This window comes from Staurois parvus, unplaced genomic scaffold (assembly GCF_062004578.1).
Source record: "Staurois parvus isolate SC_StPar_1 unplaced genomic scaffold, SC_StPar_1.0 ptg000151l, whole genome shotgun sequence".
Lineage (NCBI taxonomy): Eukaryota > Metazoa > Chordata > Amphibia > Anura > Ranidae > Staurois > Staurois parvus.
The window spans coordinates 23242501-23263392 of NW_028317947.1; the positions used below are offsets into that span (position 1 = coordinate 23242501).

General features: G+C 53.7%; 1 protein-coding gene across 3 annotated transcripts in view; it reads left to right on the plus strand.

The window, feature by feature from the left end:
* The window catches only part of KANSL1 (KAT8 regulatory NSL complex subunit 1), a 156170-nt gene that overhangs the window by 38218 nt on the left and 97060 nt on the right, over positions 1-20892 (plus strand). Inside the window, exon 1 of one of the 3 annotated variants that reach the window (XM_089674646.1) lies at positions 1106-1531. The exons of the other annotated variants lie outside the window; for them this stretch is intronic. The gene's annotated coding sequence lies outside the window, so the exon portion shown is untranslated. Of the gene's footprint in view, positions 1-1105; positions 1532-20892 lie in introns of those variants that run through there. 3 annotated transcript variants of the gene reach the window in all.

The window sequence follows — 20892 nt, forward strand, 5'->3', positions numbered from 1 at the left end:
GGGAACCTGAGCACCTCTTTATTGTATATGCTATTTGTCTTAGAGGCAGTACCTCTGCAGCCACTAGGAGTCTGAAAACTCGTTCTGTGTATTTGTCAGCAGTAGTACCTCCCTGCTACCACTGGAGGGAGCCTGAGCTCCCCTTCTATATTGTATATATAATTTATGTCAGCAGCAGTGCCCCTGTGCAGCCACTGGAGGGAGCCTGAGCTCCCCTTCTCCTTTACTATATATGTAATTTGTCAGCAGCAGTGCCCCTGGGCAGCCACTGGAGGGAGCTTGAGCTCCCCTTCTATATGTAATTTGTCAGCAGCAGTGCCCCTGTGCAGCCACTGGAGGGAGCCTGAGCTCCCCTTCTATATTGTATATGTAATTTATGTCAGCAGCAGTGCCCCTTTGCAGCCTCTGGAGGGAGCCTGAGCTCCCCCTTCTCCTTTACTATGGAGCCTGGAGGGAGCCTTCTATACTGGATGTTTTGTAAGCAGCAGTACCTTTGTGCAGCCACTTGGAGGAGCTTGAGCACCCTTTTTTTTTTTACTGTTAATGCTATTTATGTCAGAAGCATTTCTTCAGTGTAGCCACTAGAGGGAGACTGAGCTCCCCTTCCCCTGCATTGCATATGTTATGTCAGCAGCAGTACCTTTGTGCAGCCACTGGTGGGAGCCTGAGCACCCCTTTTAGTTAATGCTATTTTGCCAGCAGCAGTTCCTCTGTGTGGCCACTAGGGGAGCTTGGGATCATCTTTCAGCAGCAGTTCCTCTGTGTGGCCACTGGGGGAGCTTGGGATCATCTTTCAGCAGCAGTTCCTCTGTGTAGCCAGTAGAGGAGCTTGGGAGCATCTTTCAGCGGCGGTGCCTCTGTGCGGCCACTGGAGGGAGTCTGAGACACCCTATTTATGTCAGTAGCAGTACCTCGGTTTGACCACTGGGTGGAGCGTGGGAGCAATGATGTCGGCTCCGTCTCCCGTACTGTCTATGTAATTGATGTCAGCGGCAGTACCTGTGTACGGCCAGCGGGTGGAGCCTGGGAGCAGCCGCCTCCAGTGTCAGTCTCCTCCTCTCCACGCTTTCCTCCCTCCGATCTCTCCGAGTCTCCTCCTCCCCCCTCCCTCGCAGTCTTCCTCTCCGTCCGTCGCTGTGACGGCGCCATTTTGCCCCTCTCCTCCCCAGGATCCAGTGGAAGATCCGGGGGGGTGGAAATCGCCGCAGTCACCCCCCCATCGGCCCGATCTGGCCCTGACACGTGGGTAGGGGGTCTCCGCTCCATCCGATCAGGGGGGTTCCTAGAATTATTCTTCTCAACTCTTTTTTTTTTTTTTCCCTTTTTTTTTTTTTTTTTTTAATTTTTAAATTCCCATCACAGCATATTTTTTTTTCAATTTGCTGCCCCCTCACTTTTCCTATTGCCCCCCCTGGAGGGGGGGAGGGTATCAATCAGAGGGATTGGTCACCTGACCTGAAGATTTAACCCCTGCTGGGGGGATCCTGTGAACTGGACACTCACCTCCCCCCCTCTGGGGGGGTCATCCTGTGTAAGTCTGACTTTTTTTATTTCCTTCTCCCCTCCCTCACCTGGGAGAGTTAAATGCCCCCCCAATTTAAAGGTCCTCTTAAAGGGCCCCTGCACTAGTAACCCTTTCTATGCCACCGCCCTGAGCAGGAAATGTCTTTATTTGTGTGGGTTATACATGGGGGGGGATGGATTTGGGCAGAGTTTGTATTTGTGATGTGTCATGTGACAGATGGGACGGTGAGCGGTAATGAGCGATTTATATCTCCACACATACGGCCAGAGTACTAGTCTGCGCTTTTATCCTAATCAGACTGCAGCGTGCCCCCCCCCCCCCCATATTCACAACCTCACATTGTTTTCATTGCATTCTGTTAGTTGTCCCCGGCTGTCCCTCTGATTCCCCCCCCCAGGTAGTTCTCCTTCCCAATACTGATCACACTCCTATCTCTTCCGCATGTCATCCATGGCCTCCCACCCGCCCCCCTCTCCCCCCTCTCCCTCTGGGTTCGGGTCCTTTGTGTGCTGCCGTCCTCCTTCCTTGTCCTCCTTCCCCGGCTCTCCTGCCTCTTCACCTTCAATCCCGTCTGTCTCCGTCTTGTGCCTCTCGCTCCATTGTTTGCGCTGCTTTATCTCTCCTTTCCTCCCGTTAATTGAATTTTGGCTGCAAGCCCCACCTGGGTTCACAGGAACCTGCCCCCCCCCATCCATATGTCTTCCCTGCAAGGTGAGCAAGGATCCTCCCATCTGTGTACATTCCTCATCCATTCCTGACCATTCCAACCGTTTTTACAACTTCTACAGGCAGAACCATCCCGGGATTTAGGTCAGAATGTTGGCGTGTCGGTGGGCACTAAGTGCGGTACATCTATCGACTCTTCCGTGATGGCTGCAAATGTATTGTCACATCCTCTGTGTGGGATCTGTTAATGACCGTACAATCGGCCGGTCCCGTCGGCTTGACCGTACAATCGGCCGGCCCCATCTATTTTATGCTGTTCATACAATATACAATTTGACTGTACCATCTCCTTTAAGTTGACCACACACCATACAATCTGACTGTACCATCAGCTGACCGTGCACTACACAGTCTGACCGTACCGCCTCCATTAAGGTGACTGCACAATCTGACTGTACCTTTTTAAGTTGTACCAATTTTGGTTGTACCGTCTCCTTTAAGTTGACCGCACCACAGTCTGACTGTACAATCTTTGTAGCATCAACTTTAGATTTACTAAAACGATGTAAAATGAGCACCTACCTAATCTAGCCAATCAGGCAGGCCCTTGTACTACATAGATCTAAAAACTATAGTACAATCAGATTGTATAGTATATGGCCAGCTTTTGCTGGCAACTATATAAGGGTCTTTGTGGCTGGATACAAATGGAAGGCTTAGGTCTGTTCTCGTGTTCCGTTGTTTTGTCAGCCTTTAAAGGAGATTGTCCAGGAATTGTTCAGTCAGATTGTAGTGTGTATGGCCATCGGTAAGCGATCAGATTGTAAATTCTTCTTTAGATCTACCAAATGCTGCTATCTGTGGAGGCCTGCCTTTATTGGATACGTATTGATTGGGTAGTTTGGGTAAGTCGTCCTATTGGAAAGCTGTAATTGTACCGTTTATGCTGGCCCTTGGCTCCCATGAGCAGGGACCTCCATCCCTCTTGAGTTGTATAGGAACTGTACTATCTGCAGTCAGTCCTGTAACTATGATGACAATGTGAGAATTGTGTCCCTCGACTTAATTTCCTGTGTGAGAGTTGGGACAGATTGTACACGGGGGATCGCTGTGTATGGGGTCACATGACCATCCTCTTGTGTGCTTTGGGGGGGGGATCGCTGTGTATGGGGTCGCATGGCCATCCTCTTGTGTGCTTTGGGGGGGGATCGCTGTGTATGGGGTCGCATGGCCATCCTCTTGTGTGCTTTGGGGGGGGATCGCTGTGTATAGGGGTCACATGGCCATCCTCTTGTGTGCGTTGGGGGGATCTCTGTGTATGGGGTCACATGACCATCCTCTTGTGTGCTTTGGGGATCGCTGTGTACGGGGTCACGTGACCATCCTCTTGTGTGCTTTGGGGGGGATCGCTGTGTATGGGGTCATGTGACCATCCTCTTGTGTGCTTTGGGGGGGATCGCTGTGTACGGGGTCACGTGACCATCCTCTTGTGTGCTTTGGGGGGATTGCTGTGTATGGGGTCACATGACCATCCTCTTGTGTGCTTTGGGGGGAATCGCTGTGTATGGGGTCACGTGACCATCATCTTGTGTGCTTTGGGGGGATCGCTGTGTACGGGGTCACGTGACCATCCTCTTGTGTGCTTTGGGGGGGATCGCTGTGTATGGGGTCATGTGACCATCCTCTCGTGTGCTTTGGGGGGATTGCTGTGTATGGGGTCACATGACCATCCTCTTGTGTGCTTTGGGAGGGGATCGCTGTGTATTGGGGCACATGACCATCCTCTTGTGTGCTTCGGGGGGGGATCGCTGTGTATAGGGTCACATGACCATCCTCTTATGTGCTTTGTGAGGCCTATCGTACAATGAGTTGGATGTAGAGGGGAACGTGGTGAGAGATGTGCCGGCTTGGCAGGAATGGTGAACAGGTGGGACCGGCCTTCCCCTCCTGGACTCAGCTGGAGTTCAATATCCGCACATGTGCAGTACGGGGCTCATTCTCCATGGGGAGGAGCTTGTGATCAACATTTGGGGAGTGCCTGTTCTCTCTCCCTCCTCCTGATGCCCATGTGGCACATACAGAGCAAGGTGATCGGATTGCTTGTATACCTCGATTGGCCACCCCCAGGGCCCATTCACACTAAAGCAATCCTTGGTGGTGCATTACCATGCCAACGGTATGCATTCACATTCCTTGCATTAAACGATTATTGAACCCTCAGCTTTAACCCATTAAGTACAATCAAACATTCTCCAGTAAACTATTTGTTAAAATTTCTCCCCCAGCACTTGTAGTTTACAACTCTGTGCTACTTCCCTGAACTTCTGGTCTTCACAGGACAGTTGGACAGTGAAGTCTCCAGTCACTAGACTAGGCCCAATCTAGTCTGTTAGCTGGAAGAGGGAAGGAGCGGTGGAGCACCTTGCCATTCGAGGCTGTGTTTTTCTATTGATACACAATCTAGGGAGACACCTCTCTAGTCCCTGCATTCCAGGGTGGCTCCATAGGATGCTGCCAGAGAAAGGAGCCACCCTGAAGCAGGAGTCCTGAGGCCGTGTCCCGCAGCTGCTTCAACTCAAGCACAGGCAAAGATTAAAAGTTAAAGCTGCATTCTTAGTAGGGGCCATGCACCCCAGTGATTGCTTAGAATGCAGCCAGCGATGTGCTGTAGGATGCACAGATTATGGCACATCACATGGTTTTTCCTTTATTTAAAAAAAAAAAAAAAGACAAAAGTACATCCAGTTCAACCATTAAAAAAAAAAAAGAAGTTATAATCCTATACCCACAGTTGATCCAGAGGAAGGCAAAAAACCCAACAAAGTATGATCCAATTTGCTCCTGGAGGGAAAAAAATCCCTCCATCTTCCGAGAGACAATCGGATATTCCCTGGATCAACTTTACCTATAAATGTTATATCCAGTTATATTCCGTGTGTCTAGGAAAGAATCCAGGACTTTGCTACAGCAATCCACTGAGCTGGCCAGAACCAACTCTTGAGGGAGTCTATTCCACATTTTCACAGCTCTTACTGTGAAGAACTCTTTCCGTGTTTGGAGACTAAACCTTTTTTTCTCCAGATACAGGGGCCGGAGGTGTAGGGAAAGCCACCACCACATCTAGGAACTAGCATGCTGCAACATTATACATATTTATTCCTAGATTTATTTCCACTTCAATGTGTTACTAAACCCACAACAGTAAAATCAGTCTGTATATGCAGTAAAGCATGCTTGTTATACTCACTGTGGAACCGAAGGGGTTAATCATCTGCATTGTGTAAAAAGGCTGTTTGATCCTGTTTTCTCTGCTCCTTCTCTTGTTCAAATGTCCACCTCATAAGATAGACAGAACCCGTAGCCACATGCACATGCTCAGCTTGGTGTGTGTTGCTAGAGAGGGTTTTTTCGTTGTTTTTTTTTTTGGGGAGGGTGCATGTGATCAGTACAGGGCCAATCAGCACTGTCCAGACAGAGGTCAGCGGTTTTGCATCCTCCTAGAGCAGAAAGAAAACTCCTCCTACAAGCTTTTACCAGTGCTCTGCTGGACACTGATAGAAGTCACAAGATTGCTCTAACTGCTGATGAGAAAAGGGTTTTAGCAGTTTATATTTTCTAAAATAATTGAATTTCCATGTTGTATGTACTGTGGGAGAGCAGATATAGTGAATGCAGGGTCTGGGGAGACCAGATATAGTGAATGCAGGGTCCGGAGAGACCGGATATAGTGAGTGCAGGGTCCGGGGAGACCGGATATAGTGAGTGCAGGGTCCGGGGAGACCGGATATAGTGAGTGCAGGGTCCGGGGAGACCGGATATAGTGAGTGCAGGGTCCGGGGAGACCGGATATAGTGAGTGCAGGGTCCGGGGAGACCGGATATAGTGAGTGCAGGGTCCGGGGAGACCGGATATAGTGAGTGCAGGGTCCGGGGAGACCGGATATAGTGAGTGCAGGGTCCGGGGAGACCGGATATAGTGAGTGCAGGGTCTGGGGAGACCAGATATAGTGAATGCAGGGTCCGGGGAGACCGGATATAGTGAGTGCAGGGTCCGGGGAGACCGGATATAGTGAGTGCAGGGTCCGGGGATACCGGATATAGTGAGTGCAGGGTCCGGGGAGACCGGATATAGTGAGTGCAGGGTCCGGGGAGACCGGATATAGTGAGTGCAGGGTCGGGGGAGACCGGATATAGTGAGTGCAGGGTCCGGGGAGACCGGATATAGTGAATGCAGGGTCCGGGGAGACCGGATATAGTGAATGCAGGGTCCGGGGAGACCGGATATAGTGAATGCAGGGTCCGGGGAGACCGGATATAGTGAATGCAGGGTCCGGGGAGACCGGATATAGTGAATGCAGGGTCCGGGGAGACCGGATATAGTGAGTGCCTGGTGCGGGGAGACCGGATATAGTGAATGCAGGGTCCGGGGAGACCGGATATAGTGAATGCAGGGTCCGGGGAGACCGGATATAGTGAATGCAGGGTCCGGGGAGACCGGATATAGTGAGTGCCGGGTCCGGGGAGACCGGATATAGTGAGTGCGGGGTCCGGGGAGACCGGATATAGTGAGTGCGGGGTCCGGGGAGACCTGATATAGTGAGTGCGGGGTCCGGGGAGACCTGATATAGTGAGTGCGGGGTCCGGGGAGACCGGATATAGTGAGTGCGGGGTCCGGGGAGACCGGATATAGTGAGTGCGGGGTCCGGGGAGACCGGATATAGTGAGTGCGGGGTCCGGGGAGACCGGATATAGTGAGTGCGGGGTCCGGGGAGACCGGATATAGTGAGTGCGGGGTCCGGGGAGACCGGATATAGTGAGTGCGGGGTCCGGGGAGACCGGATATAGTGAGTGCGGGGTCCGGGGAGACCGGATATAGTGAGTGCGGGGTCCGGGGAGACCGGATATAGTGAGTGCGGGGTCCGGGGAGACCGGATATAGTGAGTGCGGGGTCCGGGGAGACCGGATATAGTGAGTGCGGGGTCCGGGGAGACCGGATATAGTGAGTGCGGGGTCCGGGGAGACCGGATATAGTGAGTTCGGGGTCCGGGGAGACCGGATATAGTGAGTGCGGGGTCCGGGGAGACCGGATATAGTGAGTGCGGTGTCCGGGGAGACCGGATATATTGAGTGCGGTGTCCGGGGAGACCGGATATATTGAGTGCGGTGTCCGGGGAGACCGGATATATTGAGTGCGGTGTCCGGGGAGACCGGATATATTGAGTGCGGTGTCCGGGGAGACCGGATATAGCGAGTGCGGTGTCCGGGGAGACCGGATATAGCGAGTGCGGTGTCCGGGGAGACCGGATATAGCGAGTGCGGTGTCCGGGGAGACCGGATATAGCGAGTGCGGTGTCCGGGGAGACCGGATATAGCGAGTGCGGTGTCCGGGGAGACCGGATATAGCGAGTGCGGTGTCCGGGGAGACCGGATATAGCGAGTGCGGTGTCCGGGGAGACCGGATATAGCGAGTGCGGTGTCCGGGGAGACCGGATATAGCGAGTGCGGTGTCCGGGGAGACCGGATATAGCGAGTGCGGTGTCCGGGGAGACCGGATATAGCGAGTGCGGTGTCCGGGGAGACCGGATATAGCGAGTGCGGTGTCCGGGGAGACCGGATATAGCGAGTGCGGTGTCCGGGGAGACCGGATATAGCGAGTGCGGGGTCCGGGGAGACCGGATATAGCGAGTGCGGGGTCCGGGGAGACCGGATATAGCGAGTGCGGGGTCCGGGGAGACCGGATATAGCGAGTGCGGGGCCCGGGGTGACCGGATATAGCGAGTGAGTGTAAATAATGGTCCTAAAATTATTGCTCACACTCTGGTGTGCGTGGTGAAATGTAACTTGCAGTCAGTGTTTATACATAGGCGCCCCTGACAATGTTAATGTTCATATATAGGTGGTGGTAGGGTTACATATTTTGTTTGGCTCTGAAAAGTCCTCTGATAGCATTCTGCTATGACAGGTTCTCTTTTATGAGACAACAGGGGTCTGTTAGAGCCCCAATGTCTCACCTGTCTTTCATTAAAACCAATGGGATTTGTGGTAGCGATCAGGTGACTTTACAGCCACAGGATCGCTTCCACTGGACATCTGACCGTCCCCTTGTCAGATTTGCATGTGTGTAAAGTGGCCTGCTTCTGCCGACATATGACCTACTTTGGTGGCATTGAGGGGGTTAACAGCTGTCTGACTTTGGGTGGGCACAGACAAGACCTTATGGCCTCTACCAGTTCTATTGATCTTCAGGTCAGCACAGGCCAATTATTCTGGGTGTCTGGTCTTTCAGATCAGATCATTTACATATTCGCAGTCCTCCTGACATCAGCAAACTGGAAGAAAGGCCTGGTTTAGATTGGAGGTCTTTTTAAGTGTATTGAGTTTTTTTGTTTTATCTGCCATTGATTTCTTGTTAGCTCCTATTGCTTTGGTTTCATCCATCATTTTTAGTGCCTGACCTTTACAAAATAATTCTCCTGTAATTCCTCCTTCTTCCTATTTAGATTGCAGGCAGTGCTTAAGTATTGCTTTTTTTGTCACCAGAACTGCCTATGTTTTGATAGTGACTGCTTCAAAGAGTATCTAAAAGCAAAAAAATGTAATACATTGAAGCTTACCAGATCTTATATGCAGTATCTGCATTAGTTTTCATTCTTCAGGCTTACTTTCTCTTATTTTTTTTCTTTAATCTTGTATACCAGCTAGTAACATGTTTCGTGTCCTGAGATGACTCCAAGGGTTCCTCAAGAGGATGTAGTCCGTGTTTGGCTGTACTGTATCTATGGAGGGGCAGCATTGTTACCCTAAGCTTGCTTTTCTCAACAGGGTTCCTCTAGGGGTTCTTTAATCTGTGAGTGGTGACGGATTGGTCTCCTCCTCACTGAGCTGTGAGTGGTGACGGATTGGTCTCCTCCTCACTGAGCTGTGAGTGATGACGGATTGGTCTCCTCCTCACTGAGCTGTGAGTGGTGACGGATTGGTCTCCTCCTCACTGAGCTGTGATTGGTGACGGATTGGTCTCTTCTCTGAACTGTGATTGGTGACGGATTGGTCTCTTCTCTGAACTGTGATTGGTGACGGATTGGTCTCCTCTCTGAACTATGAGTGGTGACGGATTGGTCTCCTCTCTGAACTGTGAGTGGTGACGGATTGGTCTCCTCCTCACTGAGCTGTGAGTGGTGACGGATTGGTCTCCTCCTCACTGAGCTGTGAGTGGTGACGGATTGGTCTCCTCCTCTCTGAGCTGTGAGTGGTGACGGATTGGTCTCCTCCTCTCTGAGCTGTGAGTGGTGACGAATTGGTCTCCTCTCTGAGCTGTGATTGGTGACGGATTGGTCTCTTCTCTGAACTGTGAGTGGTGACGGATTGGTCTCCTCCTCCTCTGAGCTGGGAGCGGTGACGGATTGGTCTCCTCCTCCTCTGAGCTGGGAGCGGTGACGGATTGGTCTCCTCCTCCTCTGAGCTGGGAGCGGTGACGGATTGGTCTCCTCCTCCTCTGAGCTGGGAGCGGTGACGGATTGGTCTCCTCCTCCTCTGAGCTGGGAGCGGTGACGGATTGGTCTCCTCCTCCTCTGAGCTGGGAGCGGTGACGGATTGGTCTCCTCCTCCTCTGAGCTGGGAGCGGTGACGGATTGGTCTCCTCCTCCTCTGAGCTGGGAGCGGTGACGGATTGGTCTCCTCCTCCTCTGAGCTGGGAGCGGTGACGGATTGGTCTCCTCCTCCTCTGAGCTGGGAGCGGTGACGGATTGGTCTCCTCCTCCTCTGAGCTGGGAGCGGTGACGGATTGGTCTCCTCCTCCTCTGAGCTGGGAGCGGTGACGGATTGGTCTCCTCCTCCTCTGAGCTGGGAGCGGTGACGGATTGGTCTCCTCCTCCTCTGAGCTGGGAGCGGTGACGGATTGGTCTCCTCCTCCTCTGAGCTGGGAGCGGTGACGGATTGGTCTCCTCCTCCTCTGAGCTGGGAGCGGTGACGGATTGGTCTCCTCCTCCTCTGAGCTGGGAGCGGTGACGGATTGGTCTCCTCCTCCTCTGAGCTGGGAGCGGTGACGGATTGGTCTCCTCCTCCTCTGAGCTGGGAGCGGTGACGGATTGGTCTCCTCCTCCTCTGAGCTGGGAGCGGTGACGGATTGGTCTCCTCCTCCTCTGAGCTGGGAGCGGTGACGGATTGGTCTCCTCCTCCTCTGAGCTGGGAGCGGTGACGGATTGGTCTCCTCCTCCTCTGAGCTGGGAGCGGTGACGGATTGGTCTCCTCCTCCTCCTGAGCTGGGAGCGGTGACGGATTGGTCTCCTCCTCCTCCTGAGCTGGGAGCGGTGACGGATTGGTCTCCTCCTCCTCCTGAGCTGGGAGCGGTGACGGATTGGTCTCCTCCTCCTCCTGAGCTGGGAGCGGTGACGGATTGGTCTCCTCCTCCTCCGAGCTGGGAGCGGTGACGGATTGGTCTCCTCCTCCTCCGAGCTGGGAGCGGTGACGGATTGGTCTCCTCCTCCTCCTGAGCTGGGAGCGGTGACGGATTGGTCTCCTCCTCCTCTGAGCTGGGAGCGGTGACGGATTGGTCTCCTCCTCCTCTGAGCTGGGAGCGGTGACGGATTGGTCTCCTCCTCCTCTGAGCTGGGAGCGGTGACGGATTGGTCTCCTCCTCCTCTGAGCTGGGAGCGGTGACGGATTGGTCTCCTCCTCCTCCTGAGCTGGGAGCGGTGACGGATTGGTCTCCTCCTCCTCCTGAGCTGGGAGCGGTGACGGATTGGTCTCCTCCTCCTCCGAGCTGGGAGCGGTGACGGATTGGTCTCCTCCTCCTCCGAGCTGGGAGCGGTGACGGATTGGTCTCCTCCTCCTCCGAGCTGGGAGCGGTGACGGATTGGTCTCCTCCTCCTCCGAGCTGGGAGCGGTGACGGATTGGTCTCCTCCTCCTCCGAGCTGGGAGCGGTGACGGATTGGTCTCCTCCTCCTCCGAGCTGGGAGCGGTGACGGATTGGTCTCCTCCTCCTCCGAGCTGGGAGCGGTGACGGATTGGTCTCCTCCTCCTCCGAGCTGGGAGCGGTGACGGATTGGTCTCCTCCTCCTCCGAGCTGGGAGCGGTGACGGATTGGTCTCCTCCTCCTCCGAGCTGGGAGCGGTGACGGATTGGTCTCCTCCTCCTCTGAGCTGGGAGCGGTGACGGATTGGTCTCCTCCTCCTCTGAGCTGGGAGCGGTGACGGATTGGTCTCCTCCTCCTCTGAGCTGGGAGCGGTGACGGATTGGTCTCCTCCTCCTCTGAGCTGGGAGCGGTGACGGATTGGTCTCCTCCTCCTCTGAGCTGGGAGCGGTGACGGATTGGTCTCCTCCTCCTCTGAGCTGGGAGCGGTGACGGATTGGTCTCCTCCTCCTCTGAGCTGGGAGCGGTGACGGATTGGTCTCCTCCTCCTCTGAGCTGGGAGCGGTGACGGATTGGTCTCCTCCTCCTCTGAGCTGGGAGCGGTGACGGATTGGTCTCCTCCTCCTCTGAGCTGGGAGCGGTGACGGATTGGTCTCCTCCTCCTCTGAGCTGGGAGCGGTGACGGATTGGTCTCCTCCTCCTCTGAGCTGGGAGCGGTGACGGATTGGTCTCCTCCTCCTCTGAGCTGGGAGCGGTGACGGATTGGTCTCCTCCTCCTCTGAGCTGGGAGCGGTGACGGATTGGTCTCCTCCTCCTCTGAGCTGGGAGCGGTGACGGATTGGTCTCCTCCTCCTCTGAGCTGGGAGCGGTGACGGATTGGTCTCCTCCTCCTCTGAGCTGGGAGCGGTGACGGATTGGTCTCCTCCTCCTCTGAGCTGGGAGCGGTGACGGATTGGTCTCCTCCTCCTCTGAGCTGGGAGCGGTGACGGATTGGTCTCCTCCTCCTCTGAGCTGGGAGCGGTGACGGATTGGTCTCCTCCTCCTCTGAGCTGGGAGCGGTGACGGATTGGTCTCCTCCTCCTCTGAGCTGGGAGCGGTGACGGATTGGTCTCCTCCTCCTCTGAGCTGGGAGCGGTGACGGATTGGTCTCCTCCTCCTCTGAGCTGGGAGCGGTGACGGATTGGTCTCCTCCTCCTCTGAGCTGGGAGCGGTGACGGATTGGTCTCCTCCTCCTCTGAGCTGGGAGCGGTGACGGATTGGTCTCCTCCTCCTCTGAGCTGGGAGCGGTGACGGATTGGTCTCCTCCTCCTCTGAGCTGGGAGCGGTGACGGATTGGTCTCCTCCTCCTCTGAGCTGGGAGCGGTGACGGATTGGTCTCCTCCTCCTCTGAGCTGGGAGCGGTGACGGATTGGTCTCCTCCTCCTCTGAGCTGGGAGCGGTGACGGATTGGTCTCCTCCTCCTCTGAGCTGGGAGCGGTGACGGATTGGTCTCCTCCTCCTCTGAGCTGGGAGCGGTGACGGATTGGTCTCCTCCTCCTCTGAGCTGGGAGCGGTGACGGATTGGTCTCCTCCTCCTCTGAGCTGGGAGCGGTGACGGATTGGTCTCCTCCTCCTCTGAGCTGGGAGCGGTGACGGATTGGTCTCCTCCTCCTCTGAGCTGGGAGCGGTGACGGATTGGTCTCCTCCTCCTCTGAGCTGGGAGCGGTGACGGATTGGTCTCCTCCTCCTCTGAGCTGGGAGCGGTGACGGATTGGTCTCCTCCTCCTCTGAGCTGGGAGCGGTGACGGATTGGTCTCCTCCTCCTCTGAGCTGGGAGCGGTGACGGATTGGTCTCCTCCTCCTCTGAGCTGGGAGCGGTGACGGATTGGTCTCCTCCTCCTCTGAGCTGGGAGCGGTGACGGATTGGTCTCCTCCTCCTCTGAGCTGGGAGCGGTGACGGATTGGTCTCTTCTCTGAGCTGGGAGCGGTGACGGATTGGTCTCTTCTCTGAGCTGGGAGCGGTGACGGATTGGTCTCTTCTCTGAGCTGGGAGCGGTGACGGATTGGTCTCCTCCTCCTCTGAGCTGGGAGCGGTGACGGATTGGTCTCCTCCTCCTCTGAGCTGGGAGCGGTGACGGATTGGTCTCCTCCTCCTCTGAGCTGGGAGCGGTGACGGATTGGTCTCCTCCTCCTCTGAGCTGGGAGCGGTGACGGATTGGTCTCCTCCTCCTCTGAGCTGGGAGCGGTGACGGATTGGTCTCTTCTCTGAACTGGGAGCGGTGACGGATTGGTCTCCTCCTCCTCTGAGCTGGGAGCGGTGACGGATTGGTCTCTTCTCTGAACTGGGAGCGGTGACGGATTGGTCTCCTCCTCCTCTGAGCTGGGAGCGGTGACGGATTGGTCTCCTCCTCCTCTGAGCTGGGAGCGGTGACGGATTGGTCTCCTCCTCCTCTGAGCTGGGAGCGGTGACGGATTGGTCTCCTCCTCCTCTGAGCTGGGAGCGGTGACGGATTGGTCTCCTCCTCCTCCTGAGCTGGGAGCGGTGACGGATTGGTCTCCTCCTCCTCCTGAGCTGGGAGCGGTGACGGATTGGTCTCCTCCTCCTCCTGAGCTGGGAGCGGTGACGGATTGGTCTCCTCCTCCTCCTGAGCTGGGAGCGGTGACGGATTGGTCTCCTCCTCCTCCTGAGCTGGGAGCGGTGACGGATTGGTCTCCTCCTCCTCCTGAGCTGGGAGCGGTGACGGATTGGTCTCCTCCTCCTCCTGAGCTGGGAGCGGTGACGGATTGGTCTCCTCCTCCTCCTGAGCTGGGAGCGGTGACGGATTGGTCTCCTCCTCCTCTGAGCTGGGAGCGGTGACGGATTGGTCTCCTCCTCCTCTGAGCTGGGAGCGGTGACGGATTGGTCTCCTCCTCCTCTGAGCTGGGAGCGGTGACGGATTGGTCTCCTCCTCCTCTGAGCTGGGAGCGGTGACGGATTGGTCTCCTCCTCCTCTGAGCTGGGAGCGGTGACGGATTGGTCTCCTCCTCCTCTGAGCTGGGAGCGGTGACGGATTGGTCTCCTCCTCCTCTGAGCTGGGAGCGGTGACGGATTGGTCTCCTCCTCCTCTGAGCTGGGAGCGGTGACGGATTGGTCTCCTCCTCCTCTGAGCTGGGAGCGGTGACGGATTGGTCTCCTCCTCCTCTGAGCTGGGAGCGGTGACGGATTGGTCTCCTCCTCCTCTGAGCTGGGAGCGGTGACGGATTGGTCTCCTCCTCCTCTGAGCTGGGAGCGGTGACGGATTGGTCTCCTCCTCCTCTGAGCTGGGAGCGGTGACGGATTGGTCTCCTCCTCCTCTGAGCTGGGAGCGGTGACGGATTGGTCTCCTCCTCCTCTGAGCTGGGAGCGGTGACGGATTGGTCTCCTCCTCCTCTGAGCTGGGAGCGGTGACGGATTGGTCTCCTCCTCCTCTGAGCTGGGAGCGGTGACGGATTGGTCTCCTCCTCCTCTGAGCTGGGAGCGGTGACGGATTGGTCTCCTCCTCCTCTGAGCTGGGAGCGGTGACGGATTGGTCTCCTCCTCCTCTGAGCTGGGAGCGGTGACGGATTGGTCTCCTCCTCCTCTGAGCTGGGAGCGGTGACGGATTGGTCTCCTCCTCCTCTGAGCTGGGAGCGGTGACGGATTGGTCTCCTCCTCCTCTGAGCTGGGAGCGGTGACGGATTGGTCTCCTCCTCCTCTGAGCTGGGAGCGGTGACGGATTGGTCTCCTCCTCCTCTGAGCTGGGAGCGGTGACGGATTGGTCTCCTCCTCCTCTGAGCTGGGAGCGGTGACGGATTGGTCTCCTCCTCCTCTGAGCTGGGAGCGGTGACGGATTGGTCTCCTCCTCCTCTGAGCTGGGAGCGGTGACGGATTGGTCTCCTCCTCCTCTGAGCTGGGAGCGGTGACGGATTGGTCTCCTCCTCCTCTGAGCTGGGAGCGGTGACGGATTGGTCTCCTCCTCCTCTGAGCTGGGAGCGGTGACGGATTGGTCTCCTCCTCCTCTGAGCTGGGAGCGGTGACGGATTGGTCTCCTCCTCCTCCTGAGCTGGGAGCGGTGACGGATTGGTCTCCTCCTCCTCCTGAGCTGGGAGCGGTGACGGATTGGTCTCCTCCTCCTCCGAGCTGGGAGCGGTGACGGATTGGTCTCCTCCTCCTCCGAGCTGGGAGCGGTGACGGATTGGTCTCCTCCTCCTCCGAGCTGGGAGCGGTGACGGATTGGTCTCCTCCTCCTCCGAGCTGGGAGCGGTGACGGATTGGTCTCCTCCTCCTCCGAGCTGGGAGCGGTGACGGATTGGTCTCCTCCTCCTCCGAGCTGGGAGCGGTGACGGATTGGTCTCCTCCTCCTCCGAGCTGGGAGCGGTGACGGATTGGTCTCCTCCTCCTCCGAGCTGGGAGCGGTGACGGATTGGTCTCCTCCTCCTCCGAGCTGGGAGCGGTGACGGATTGGTCTCCTCCTCCTCCGAGCTGGGAGCGGTGACGGATTGGTCTCCTCCTCCTCCGAGCTGGGAGCGGTGACGGATTGGTCTCCTCCTCCTCCGAGCTGGGAGCGGTGACGGATTGGTCTCCTCCTCCTCCGAGCTGGGAGCGGTGACGGATTGGTCTCCTCCTCCTCCGAGCTGGGAGCGGTGACGGATTGGTCTCCTCCTCCTCCGAGCTGGGAGCGGTGACGGATTGGTCTCCTCCTCCTCCTGAGCTGGGAGCGGTGACGGATTGGTCTCCTCCTCCTCCTGAGCTGGGAGCGGTGACGGATTGGTCTCCTCCTCCTCCGAGCTGGGAGCGGTGACGGATTGGTCTCCTCCTCCTCCGAGCTGGGAGCGGTGACGGATTGGTCTCCTCCTCCTCCGAGCTGGGAGCGGTGACGGATTGGTCTCCTCCTCCTCCGAGCTGGGAGCGGTGACGGATTGGTCTCCTCCTCCTCCGAGCTGGGAGCGGTGACGGATTGGTCTCCTCCTCCTCCGAGCTGGGAGCGGTGACGGATTGGTCTCCTCCTCCTCCGAGCTGGGAGCGGTGACGGATTGGTCTCCTCCTCCTCCGAGCTGGGAGCGGTGACGGATTGGTCTCCTCCTCCTCTGAGCTGGGAGCGGTGACGGATTGGTCTCCTCCTCCTCTGAGCTGGGAGCGGTGACGGATTGGTCTCCTCCTCCTCTGAGCTGGGAGCGGTGACGGATTGGTCTCCTCCTCCTCTGAGCTGGGAGCGGTGACGGATTGGTCTCCTCCTCCTCTGAGCTGGGAGCGGTGACGGATTGGTCTCCTCCTCCTCTGAGCTGGGAGCGGTGACGGATTGGTCTCCTCCTCCTCTGAGCTGGGAGCGGTGACGGATTGGTCTCCTCCTTTCTGAGCTGGGAGCGGTGACGGATTGGTCTCCTCCTTTCTGAGCTGGGAGCGGTGACGGATTGGTCTCCTCCTCCTCTGAGCTGGGAGCGGTGACGGATTGGTCTCCTCTCTGATGGCACCCATATAGTTCTGGCTCCAACACCACTTCAATCTTTCCACTGACCACTAGTGCGAAGAAGCCCTTCTTTCATTGACCACCAATGTGATGTGGCTAATGTACCATGAGCTGAAGCTATAATCAGATCCCTGAGACCTGAACTTGTATTTACAGGTTTTTCCTCGGTAAAAAAGTTGAGAATTGCTGCACTCCTGATTTGGACCATGAAAAGTCCTCCCCTTCATCACCATTACATGGGATTGAGGGAACTTGTACCTTACAGGTGATAGTTTGTAAAGCAAATCATATTATTTGAGATTTCAATTTATAGGAAGTGTTAAAGATACAAGATTTCTGGATAGGAAGATATTTTCTTAGGAAGATAAGATAGGAAGTATTTTCTGTATTTGCTGAAAGGAACTTGACCTGTTAAAAGAAACTGAATATAGTCACCACATCTATGTACTGGTAAGCCGCAATAAGTTTGTTTTTGGGTTTAGAACATTTTGAAATTTTTGAGTTTGGGGTTTTTTGATTGTGTTGGATGAAAGTCTGTGTGTGCCAGAGGTAATAATTTTTTTTTTTTTTTTTTTTTTTTAAGTGTTACTAAACCCCGGACCCTGCATTCATTATATCCACTCTCCCCGGACCCTGCATTCACTATATCTGGTCTCCCCCTGGACCCTACATTCTCTATATCTGGTCTCCCCGGACCCTGCATTCATTATATCCACTCTCCCCGGACCCTGCATTCACTATATCCACTCTCCCCGGACCCTGCATTCACTATATCCACTCTTCCCGGACACTGCATGCACTATATCCGGTCTCCCCGGACCCTGCATGCACTATATCCGGTCTCCCCGGACCCTGCATGCACTATATCCGGTCTCCCCGGACCCTGCATGCACTATATCCGGTCTCCCCGGACCCTGCATGCACTATATCCGGTCTCCCCGGACCCTGCATGCACTATATCCGGTCTCCCCGGACCCTGCATGCACTATATCCGGTCTCCCCGGACCCTGCATGCACTATATCCGGTCTCCCCGGACCCTGCATGCACTATATCCGGTCTCCCCGGACCCTGCATGCACTATATCCGGTCTCCCCGGACCCTGCATGCACTATATCCGGTCTCCCCGGACCCTGCATGCACTATATCCGGTCTCCCCGGACCCTGCATGCACTATATCCGGTCTCCCCGGACCCTGCATGCACTATATCCGGTCTCCCCGGACCCTGCACTCACTATATCCGGTCTCCCCGGACCCTGCATTCACTATATCTGTTCTACCACAGTAAACAGAACATAGAAGTGCAATTATTTTAGTAAAAATAAACTGCTAAATACCTTTTTCTCTTTAGCAGTTAGAGCAATCTTGTGACTTCTATCAGTGTCCAACAGAGCACTGGTTAAAGCTTGTAGGAGGAATTTCCTTTCTGCTCTAGGAGGATGCAGAACCCCTGACCTCTGTCTGGACAGTGCTGATTGGCCCTGTGCTGATCACATGCATTCTCCCAAGAAAAGAAAAAAAACCTCTCTAGCAATACACACTAAACTGAGCATGTGCATGTGGCTATGGGGTGGGCATTTGAACAAGAGGAGGTGCAGAGAAGTAAGAATCAAAAGGCCTTTTTACACAACGTAGATGATTAACCCCTTAGGTCCCACAGTGAGTATAACAAGCATGCTTTACTGTATATACAGACTGACTTTACTGTTGTGGGTTTAGTAACACTTTAAGCTAAGTGTAGACTGTATGCATTGACAAGCAATTCAATTTGTTTTAAGTAAAATACTTATTTTTATACATTTCTAAACTCTTCTACAGTGGAGCTCAGAGTGGGGGGGGGGGAAGAGGGTGAGTGCTGAGCCCCTCTGGGCCCAGGGCTGCTTTGCCTTGCACAGTCAGGCAAACACTGTGAACATGGTAGGGATGAACTCAGATGTATGCAGTTGACCTTTTTTTTTTGTCCAGTCACTACACTGGAGGGGAAGTCCTTGACTAAGCTTGACTGCAGTATAGTGAGGTCACTGACCGGCCCTTGCTGTATGGCAGGGGTTCCTGGATCACAGAACAGCCTGGCAGAATTGGGAATCCTCATTGGTAAGACAGTTCACAAGCATTACATTGGAGTGTTTGGAGTTCAACTGTAAGCAGTTGGGAATCTAATTTTGAGGCTGGACTTAAAAATGTCAAGGACCATTGCCTTTTCCCTGGAAATAAGGGAACAGTTCTTTCACCATGTATGGGAGGACTGTTGGCCGTGTTTCTGGGTGAAAGTTGCTTTGGTCATATCTGATAATGGGGGTGTGGTATCAGCTGGTGGGCAGTCTTGTCCATCTCAGAACCTGTTCATATTGTACTAGCAGTGTGTGAAATGTGGGGGATTTTTTGTTGCCTCCCAGGCTTTTGCTGATTGCTTAGACCAATATCATATTGGTTTGGCATTCTGGCCAAAATTTAAAGCTGACCCTTAGGACAGTAATTCAGAATCTGAAGTGTTTTTATGGGAACTACCTTATTTGGCAAGATTTGTCATTCTAGACTACACTTTCCTGGCAGTCAGCATTGCTAAAGCCGGCTACACACTATGAGAATATCGGACGAATGATTGTTCGTTTTTTTTGTTGTTGCATGCTAGTCTCATATTGAAAACAAACGGGATACTAGAGTTCCGACAAATCTCATACCACCTCTAGAAATGATGTAATGTATTCTTTTGGTTCCGAGCATGCGCGGTCTTGGTCACTTTTTTTTTACTGTTGAATGCTGCACTGATTGAACAAAAATCGTTCGGCTATCGTATGACAATTTCGTGTTTGTCCCTTTTTGGGTACTTTCTAGTGGTGCACCGACATGAAAATTCTGGTGCCGAAAACAAAAATTCAAGATGTACTTGGCTGAAAACTGAAATGTGCAGTGTTTAAAAATTAATATGTATTTTCTGGGAAAAAATACACTTTGAATAAAAAAAAAAATATACCCCAATTTTCTTGTAAATTATGAAAGAGGATGTTACAGCTAGTAAATAGATACCCAACATGTCACGCTTTAAAATTGCGCACGCTTGTGGAGTGGTAGGAAACTGCAGTACTTTAAAATCTCCATGGTGACGCTTTAAAAAGTTCTACGGGTTAGCAGTGTAAAGTTACAGAGGAAGTCTAATTATTGCTCTGACGTTCGTGGGGATACCTCACGTGTGTTGTTTGAACAGCATTTACATATGTGAGCATGGCCTACGTATGTGTTCACTATGTGCGGGGACGGGGGCACTTTAAACTTTTTTTTTTTTTTTTTTTTCATGCACGGTCCCTTTTTAAAAACATTTTCAATCACTTTTATTCTTATTACTTTTATTCTTATCACATGAAATGCATGCATCTCTTGTGATAGAAATAAATAGTGACAGGTCCTCTTTATGGAGAGATATGGGGTCAATTAGACCCCACATCTCTCCTCTGCAATGTAAATCATTGGATCAAAAAAAACATTGATCTAGTGCTGTAAAAAAAAAAAAAAAAAAAAAGTCGAACCGGAAGTGACATCTTTCTGGTCCTCCAAGGGCATAGAGATGAGTGGAGGCCATCTTTCCTTCTCTCATCTCTATGTCCAGGGCTGGGATCGTTCGATGGTTGCTCATGTAAGGCTGAGAACTACCAAGTGGCGGGGTTTTTTCGGCACCTGTATCGGTGCTTTTTTTTTTTTTTCTCTCATTTCGGCCAACACTGAAAGGGGTGTTTTCGGCCGAAATTTCAATGCATCCCTAGTACTTTCACATGAACTGTCGTGACCGGCTCTCGAAAGTGGCGATCAGATTATCAGATCAGTCCCAAAAAAAATTTTTTTTTTCACCTCATCCTGTGTACTGGACCCAAGATTGGTGACTTTCCTCTTCTTCTCTTTTTTTCAACTGTAGTTAAGCCATACAGCTTGGTCATTGACATGAAGTGAAGGAACTCCACCACACTTGTGCTGTCTTCCTTCAGAAAGCTCTCACTGTGACATTTAAGAACTCTGGTAGTCCAGTAGAGTATATTCTCTTCCTGACTATTCCTCTCCTCCACTCTGCTGAGATCTTCATTTTCTGGCCTGCTTGGTGACACCTAACCTCTTGAACTTCATTGTTGGGTAGTGCTTCTCCGTCATTCTTTGTTCATCCTTTTTGGGCATGAACTTTATATTGGAATGATGGATACCTCAAAATCTAGAAATGGGAGAAGCAGGGGATTACAGTAAGGACTTTGCAAGTAGAGGCTTTGCAGTGCAAAGCCCAATAGGTGTAAGTCTGGTAAAAGTGAGCTAACACTTTTAGAAACTCATCTGACCAAGGCCCCTTTTTTTACCAAAAAAAAATCATGATTTTAATTTTGGGCAATAAAAAGGAACTTTGGTCATTTTATTAAAAAGAATTAAGTCAGC